Genomic DNA, 9148 nt, shown 5'->3' with positions numbered 1-9148 from the left:
GTGCCAGTGTCACTACTGTGTCTTTGTATAGTGCTTGGTGTTATTATACTTATGCAGCTAACACTGATCCTAAAACCAGCCCTCCTCTGGCTATACCCATGTGCCAGTGTCACTACTGTGTCTTTGTATAGTGCTGGGTGTTATTATACTGATGCAGATACCACTGATCCTATAACCAGCCTTCCTCTGGCTATACCCATGAGCCAGTGTCACTACTGTGTCATTATATAGTGCTGGGTGTTATTATACTGATGCAGATACCACTGATCCTATAACCAGCCTTCCTCTGGCTATACCCATGTGCCAGTGTCACTACTGTGTCTTTGTATAGTGCTGGGTGTTATTATACTGATGCAGATACCACTGAACCTATAACCAGTCCTCCTCTGGCTATACCCATGTGCCAGTGTCACTACTGTCTCTTTGTATAGTGCTGGGTGTTATTATACTGATGCAGATACCACTGATCCTATAAACAGCCCTCCTCTGGCTATACCCATGTGCCAGTGTCACTACTGTGTCATTATATAGCACTGGGTGTTATTATACTGATGCAGATACCACTGAACCTATAACCAGCCTTCCTCTGGCTATACCCATGTGCCAGTGTCACTACTGTGTCATTATATAGCGCTGGGTGTTATTATACTGATGCAGATACCACTGACCCTATAATCAGCCCTCCTCTGGCTATACCCATGTGCCAGTGTCACTACTGTGTCATTATATAGCACTGGGTGTTATTATACTGATGCAGATACCACTGAACCTATAACCAGTCCTCCTCTGGCTATACCCATGTGCCAGTGTCACTACTGTGTCTTTATATAGTGCTGGGTGTTGTTATACTGATGCAGATACCACTGATCCTATAACCAGCCTTCCTCTGGCTATACCCATGTGCCAGTGTCACTACTGTGTCATTATATAGTGCTGGGTGTTATAATACTGATGCAGATACCACTGATCCTATAACCAGCTCTTGTCTGGCTATATGCATGTACCAGTGTCACTACTGTGTCATTATATAGCGCTGGGTGTTATTTTACTGATGCAGATACCACTGACCCTATAACCAGCTCTTGTCTGGCTATACCCATGTGCCAGTGTCACTACTGTGTCATTATATAGTGCTTGGTGTTATCATACTGATGCAGATACCACTGATCCTATAACCAGCCCTCCTCTAGCTATATCCATGTGCCAGTGTCACTACTGTGTCTTTGTATAGAGCTGGGTGTTATTATACAGATTCAGATACACATCCAGTATTTCACTCAGGCTTTAGTTATTCCATAACTTATCACCCAATATAGCTAGCAGTCTCTTGACAAGCCACCAACTTTATTCACACTACATATTTGTTTTTATTCCTATTATTCAATCAAAACATATACTAAGGTTGTGGCGGACACTGCAAGGGCTAGTCACGGACACCTTGCCTATCCCGGGCCTACACAAATTACACTAAAAACCTTTGGCTGTTTCGGCAGCTCTTTGTTGTCTTTCTTTAAACCATGGCTGTAAAAATGACCTAATTTTAAAAGATAAATCTGTATGGATTAATAGAAATTAAGTAATTGTGTACTGGACAAAAAAATCTGAAATCTTTCATTATGTCTCACTTCCAGGACTTGGGATAAATAGCTATTGTCTAAAGCTATTATTTATCATTACAACTAAGGCATTAAGCATGATTAGATATTTAATTCAATCTTAACAGTAGTTAATTTAGGTCAATGCAAAATTAAAGGGAAACGAAAACCCAAAATATTTATTTTTTGATTCAGACAGAGCATACAATTTTAAAAAAGCTTCCAATTCAATGGACATTCCTGTCAAAATGAAAATAAACATAAATGGATTACTTTTACAGCAAACTATAAGAAAAGAAATAGGACATACAATTCAATGAACTATATAGGAGATAGGGAATCAAGCACTCTTTTATAAAAGAGTGCTTGATTCCCTATCTCCTATATAGTTCATTGAATTGTATGTCCTATTTCTTTTCTTATAGTTTGCTGTAAAAATATTTCTTATAGTGTCATCACCATTTATGACTATACTATTATTAGTCTATTATTATAAGGTTTTTGTATTTACATCAACCGTTTGTCCAGTACCCCTTTGAATCTATAAATGTATTACATATTTGCATAGAAACATATTAGCAATATACATGTATTGGCAAAAATGCTTCTAGTAAACTTTATCACTGTTTTAGTGTTAACCTTTTTCTCTGCACGTGCATGTTAAGCATAGCTGGGTATTTTCACTGCACCAGCATTTTAAATACTACAGCTACTCAGAAAGCCAGTGAGGCTTGTATCATTTCAGCAATTAACAGATGGTACAAGCACCTTAGGCTCTCTGCTGTGTTTAAAAGGCTGGTGCACAGTGCATACTTAAATACACTTTAGAAACAGCTCTAGCTTTCATTATTTATTTTGCTAATATATATTTTTTACAAAAATGCTTCTATTCAAAACTGAAATGCATCCATGTGGATTCCAATTTTGGCTAGAATGTCCTTTTAACTTCTTTTAACAGTTTTAACAGTTCCAAAGCCGTTTCTACCTAAAGCAATTGCTTGTTTTTATGTCTTATACTAGCTAAACCTTGTGCTGACCGACATGAACCCCACTGAGGAATGTTTTTAGTTTAATCATATAAAAAATTAATTTATAAATAAACAAGCAAACATAAAAAGAAACAAGATTATCAGAATGGATTGACAATGATAACATGATATAATTGTGTCCTTTTCAAGTAATATGTGTATGATATTCGTTTCAGTTCCAGACCCTTTTTAAAAGTTATATTTACACTATACTGTAGTCTATCAAGTGTGTAATAGCATCATGTCCCAAAAAATGTGCATACCTTAATAAAAAATATTGCTAAAAAATGCTAAGCATCTGAGTCATAATCTTTTTGCTGGTGGTGTTTATATATAGGTCTGTGTATATGTGTTTTCCTGTGTATTTATTTATTTGTTTATATGTGTATATATGTGTATTTATGTGTTATGCGTATATATGTGTATTTATGTGTTTATGTGTGTATATGTGTGTGTGTGTATATATATATATAAATATATATGTGTGTGTATTTATGTGTATATATATGTATTTATGTGTATTTATGTGTTTATGTGTGTATATGTGTATATATGTGTGTGTTTATGTGTGTATATGTGTATATATGTGTGTGTTTATGTGTGTGTATATATATGTGTGTATTTATGTGTTTATGTGTGTATATATGTGTATTTATGTGTTTATGTGTGTATATGTGTGTGTGTATATATATATATATATATATATATATATATATATATATATATATATAAATATATATGTGTGTGTATTTATGTGTATATATGTGTATTTATGTGTTTATGTGTGTATATGTGTATATATGTGTGTGTTTATGTGTGTATATATATTTATATGTGTGTATATATGTGTATTTATGTGTTTATGTTTGTATATATGTGTATATATGTGTGTGTATTTATGTGTGTGTATATATGTGTATATATATATATATGTGTGTATGTATTTATTTGTATATATGTGTATTTATGTGTTTATGTGTATATATGTGTGTGTTTATGTGTGTATATATATATATATATATATATATATATATATATATATATACTGTATGTGTGTGTATTTATTTGTATATATGTGTATTTATGTGTTCATGTGTGTATATATGTGTATATATGTGTGTGTTTATATATATATATATATATATATATATATATACTGTATGTGTGTGTATTTATTTGTATATATGTGTATTTATGTGTTTATGTGTGTATATATGTTGGAAGAATGGCGCAGATAGACTTGCTCAACACAGGGTTGCCACAAACCTTTAATTTGTAAAAAGAGCAATATCTGTGAAGCGCAATAAAATGAGGTATGCCTTTACAACACTAATAAGTCTTGTGTTTCTCACTATAAGCTTTTCAGAGGTAATGTTCAATTCATAATTGATTTTTATAGGTTCTTAAATTCAGATTGGTTGAATATTTCTGTTATTGCCTGCTGTAAATATGGGACAAAACAAGACAATACGGGAGAGGAAATACAGCCAGGTGATGAAATTATTATAGAATTACTTACAAGTGGGAAAACTTGGGGTGCAAGAGTCACTTTTGCAGCATGTAGATCTACTTCGCTGATTCCATGATCGAGTTGCTATGCTACGATACTGGTCACAGTTTCTGGATGATCCACAGAATCTTGAGAAATAATTTACACGAATTTCATCTGAAAAAAAAAAATAATATTGCACAGATCTAACAATTTACAGAATGCATATAGATTAATTAATTGTCCTATTTTTTGTTTTCCTACTGAAATTATTATATATGGGGTTTTTTTCCAACTATGTAGCAGCAGTATTTACAACAATGTATAATTGGGCTAATTCTGTGGAATACATTTTTAAAAAAAAGTCAGTCTTGATTGCTTTTAAAACAGTTGAATGGATGGGTAACTTGAAAACCCTGACTAGCATTTCAACCGCACTACACATTGATTAACGGTGGAAATAAAAATGTATAACATTTATTTTGGACTGTGTAGCACTGGAATAGTATCTTGCAATATAGCTAATAAAGGGCAAACAATGAAGGGGAGTATCAGAAGATAAGCTAGAAGATGCCAAGCCTACTCTAAAGAAAGGAAGCCCTTGTTGCATCCTCCTGTCTCGATTCACCACACTTTTATAACAGTTAGAAATGTAGAAAAGAGAGGAGTACTATGATGCCAAAGACCAACCAATCCTGATGCATTCCATATTTTCTTCCATGGCGCACTAGTTTATAGTCTCTTAGGGGAGAATCCACAAGTCTATAGAAGACTGTAGAGAAAGCGTCTAATGAACTATCACCAATAAAGATCCACAAAAAAACTCTCTGGAAATAGCTGGCTCCAATATATTATTGTTTCAAGAATTCTCATCTGAAACAACAGCTAAAAGGAAAGAAATGGCGCATTTTTGCTCAAAATTTATTAATGCAGGCTTTAATACTAAATGAATATAGTGAGCCAAAATTCAAATTATTTTCCAAGAAGAAATAACTACATTAGAGAATACAAAAGATGTACAAGAGTTTATAAAATAAAATATTATAAATCTGGTATGATATTCCTTTTAAGAGACTTTTGTAAATGCAATTTCAATATAGTACCATAGGCAAGGTTGTTTTTATTCAGGTTATCTTTCTTTCCATCCCCCCCCCCCTCTCTCTCTATCTCTCTCTCTCTACCACCATGTCTATCCAAAGTTACTGGATATCTGCAATCCCCTTTAGGTTATTAAACATGCTTACTCATAATCTGAATTATAAGGTTCTTTAGAAGGAAATAGATTATGAGGAAAGATATATTATCTTAAAAATAATGGTATATTGTCTAAGGACCAAATAAACCATAAAATAAATTTTAGGTTAAACTTACATAGACAGATTGTTTGAGTTTGTAGACAAAAATTATTAGTTGGAGATTTTAATATGTTTTTTAAATGTAACTGGGACAGATTTAGGGGCCGATTTACTAAAGTGCGGAATGGACATGATACAATGTAGCGTATCATGTCTGCCGCACATCGATAAATGCAGACAGCGTATGGTGAACTGCTTGTGCAATGCCAATCGGCCGCTAGCAGGGGGTGTCAATTAGCCCGATCATATAGGATCGGAAGGATTGAAGTCTGCAGCCTCAGAGGCAGCGGACAAGTTGAGGAGCAGCGGTCTTTAGACCGCTTCTTCATAACTACTGTTTCCGCATGGAAACAGGGGCATCAAGCTCTATTCGGAGCTTGATAATTTGGCCCCTAAGTCTTTCCAGGAATATAAGAAAACAGCCTTCTAAACAAAATTCTCAGATTTTAAATAAACTTTGCAACTCTCTTAAAGAGATATGAAACCCAATTTTAACTTTTATGATTCCAATAGAGCATGCATTTTTAAGCAACTTTCTAATTTTCTCCTATTATAAATGTTTCTTCTTTCTGTTGGTATGATGGTATCCTTATTTGTAACGCAGGAATGTAAGCTTAGGAGCTGGCACTTTTTTTTGTTCAGTACCTGGGTAGCCACCAATCAGCAAGCACTACTCAGGGTACTGAACCAAAAATGGGCCAGCTCCTAAGCTTACATTCCTGCTTTTTCAAATAAAGATACCAAGAGAACAAAGAAAATTGATAGTAGGAGTAAATTAGAAAGTTGTTTAAAATTGCATGCTCTGCTGGATCTAGGAGGAGGAGCACAGGTGTGTGGTCAGGTGAGACACCTGTTCAGCATTACCTCCACTGCAAGCTGTTGGCGAACTCTTCGCGCCTAAAACCCTAGGACACTGGGGGGCCTGCTTAGCAATTCAACCGCTGCTAGATCTGAATAGTGCCACAATATCGCACAAAATTGCATGCTGCCTCGGCTAGGGGACCTGCCTTCTGGCCTGAATGGACATTTTCCCCTGCTATAGGGAGAGAAGCCTTTCTCACTCAACTTTCTAATTCCATTCATACCCTCCTTGATTCAGAAACGGAGGTCGGACTCTGACAAACCTAAGAGACTTTTGCTCCAGAGCCTGCTCTAAGGCTATCCTTGATTCGGCTGCTGAATTCAGGGAGACGACCCGCCTGCTTACCATCTAAGAAAGCCAAATTGTGACAGCTGCCGGACTGTACCTGTGGGTTCCGCTGCTCCGCCCGGGTGTGGAGGCTGCTGGCTCGGCGGAGTTGGGCTATCTTTCTTACCTAGTTTCTTGCTTGCTGCAGGGGGTCCGGTCTCACGGCTGCTCACGGTCCGCTGTCTCCTCCCACCGATGCTGCGTGAGGGACGCGGACCGCCACTGGTGTTTGGTGTGCCTTGTTGGAGCCCGTAGTTCCCCTCACAGAGCCTGTCGCCCCCGCTGACCATTGGTCCCTGGATCTCTTTGTTGCAATTGGCAATCGTCACTGAGCGCATTCCCCCTCCCACCGGTGCTGCGTGAGGGGGTCTACGCTGAAGAGGAATCCTGCAGTTTCAGAGGGGTCCCCAGAGTGGAGGAGCCCGTAGTTCCCCTCACAAAGCCTGTCGCCCCCGCTGATCATTGGTCCCTGGATCTCTTCGTTGTAATTGGCAACCGTGACTGAGCGCATTCCCCCTCCCACCGGTGCTGCGAGAGGGGGTCTACGCTGAAGAGGAATCCTGCAGTTTCAGAGGGGTCCCCAGAGTGGAACATTGGGTAACGTTCAAGTGACTTTTTGTTTGTGCCCAAGGGTTGAGACCCCCCTTCCCAGTGCCATAACTTATAACTATACAGACCAGGGAGGAGGTGAAAAGTCCTAATAGACACTCTGTAATTGTCTCTGCTTAGGAAAGGCAGGATAAGGGTTAACTTTGGAAATACTTGGCTACTCAAATGTGTATAGGCCATAAGTTACATGTAGCCTCCCTTTTTCGTTCTCTCACCTAAACTTGATATAACTTGTTGAAAGTCATGGAAATCTAATCTGTTCATGTGCTTAGAGCTATTCTAGCAGTTAAACCTATGGTTTTTTTTGTTTTTTTTTTCCTTTTCTTTCTTTTTGTGTGTTTTTTTCTTTTTTTTCTCTTTTTTTTCTCAGTAAATTTGCACTGTATTGGTAAAGCCTGCCTAGAAAAGGCAGGATAAGGGTTAATTTTGGAGATACTTGGCCATTCATGTATATATATGCCATAAGTTATATGTAGCCTTTCTTTTTGTCCTCTCATCTAAAATTCAACACAACCTGCTGAAAGTCATGGAATTCTAACCTGCTCTGTAAATAAGGCTGCTGTTATTGTATAACTCATCTATGGGCATGCTAATATATCATAGGTAAAAAGCACAGGGACACATCTTTTAGCTAAGCTTGGTAATTAATTTTAAGGTCCCCCTTAAAAGTTTGCTAAACTAAAAGATCTTTTTCTATAAATTTAAGTATAGAAACAGGGAGGAATGTCTTTATTCTTTTTGTTCTAAATCAAATAGCTTTAAACATGATAAATCTACATAGGATGTTACTCAGCTCCTAATAGAACTGCTGTGATTACCAAGTATCAGAGAAGTGGCTTATCTACTTCCATTTAAATCTTCTGCTTATGTGTTTGGAGGTTTATTAGCAGATAAATCTGTTTCCTCTGTTTTTATTACTCTAACTGTAAATGTATTCAGTAAATTTGTAATGTATTAGGAAAGCTAACTAATTATAACACTTAAACCCTAGGGAGGAGGGTTATCTATCCTCCTTCTATTGATACTTGTGATTCATGCCATGGCCTAGACTTTTACTTTACACCTAATCAATGTTTGCTGATTCAAGACACTTCCTATAAGTCTAACTGTTGAAATAAGGAGGAATTTTGTCTGAATTTAAACAGTTGTCAAACTATCTGACCACACAAGATGGTATAGAGATGCTTAGCTATCAGCAGAAATACTGCAATTATTATAGAGTGAATAGTGTCTAAATTGTCAATATTGGGACTAAATTACTATTTATCAAGTGGTATTTTCTAATTTAAAATTATGGGATTCACCCTTTCATACTAGGAGGTAGATAATCCTATATCTGTGAGGCTCAATCACTAGACGCAACAGTTGATAAAAATTGACTTGATGCTTTAGGCTAAAACCCTTTTTTTCTTTTCTCTTTTTTTTTTTTTTTTTTTTTTTTTTTCTTCTCCTCCTCTAGAACTTTATTCTAGCACCAGACCGACACTACCCTATACTTTTGCTGGAGTTTATCACTAAATGGCTTAGAGCTTTTTTTTTGCACTTTCAGGCTTTTTGTGCCCCACTACACAAGTCTCTTACTTCCCTTACACTGCACGACCTCACCTTTTTTTTTTTTTTTTTTTTTACTTAAATAACCTTAAACACTATAAATCACATTTTCACTTCTTCTCCCCCTTTTTTTTTTTTTTTTTTTTTTTTTTTTTCTTAAATATCCTTAAACACTATAAATCCCATTTTCACTTCTTCTCCCCCCTTTTTTTTTTTTTTTTTTTTTTTTTTTCTCCTCTCTTTTTTTCTGCACTCACTTATTAGAAACGTCATATTAAACGTTTTCTTCTTCACTTAAATTTTTTAATCACGTGGTATATGGATAAATTCCT

Source organism: Bombina bombina, chromosome 8 (assembly GCF_027579735.1).
Source record: "Bombina bombina isolate aBomBom1 chromosome 8, aBomBom1.pri, whole genome shotgun sequence".
Lineage (NCBI taxonomy): Eukaryota > Metazoa > Chordata > Amphibia > Anura > Bombinatoridae > Bombina > Bombina bombina.
The sequence above is the reverse complement of the archived record's forward strand: the minus strand, read 5'-3'. Positions refer to the sequence as shown.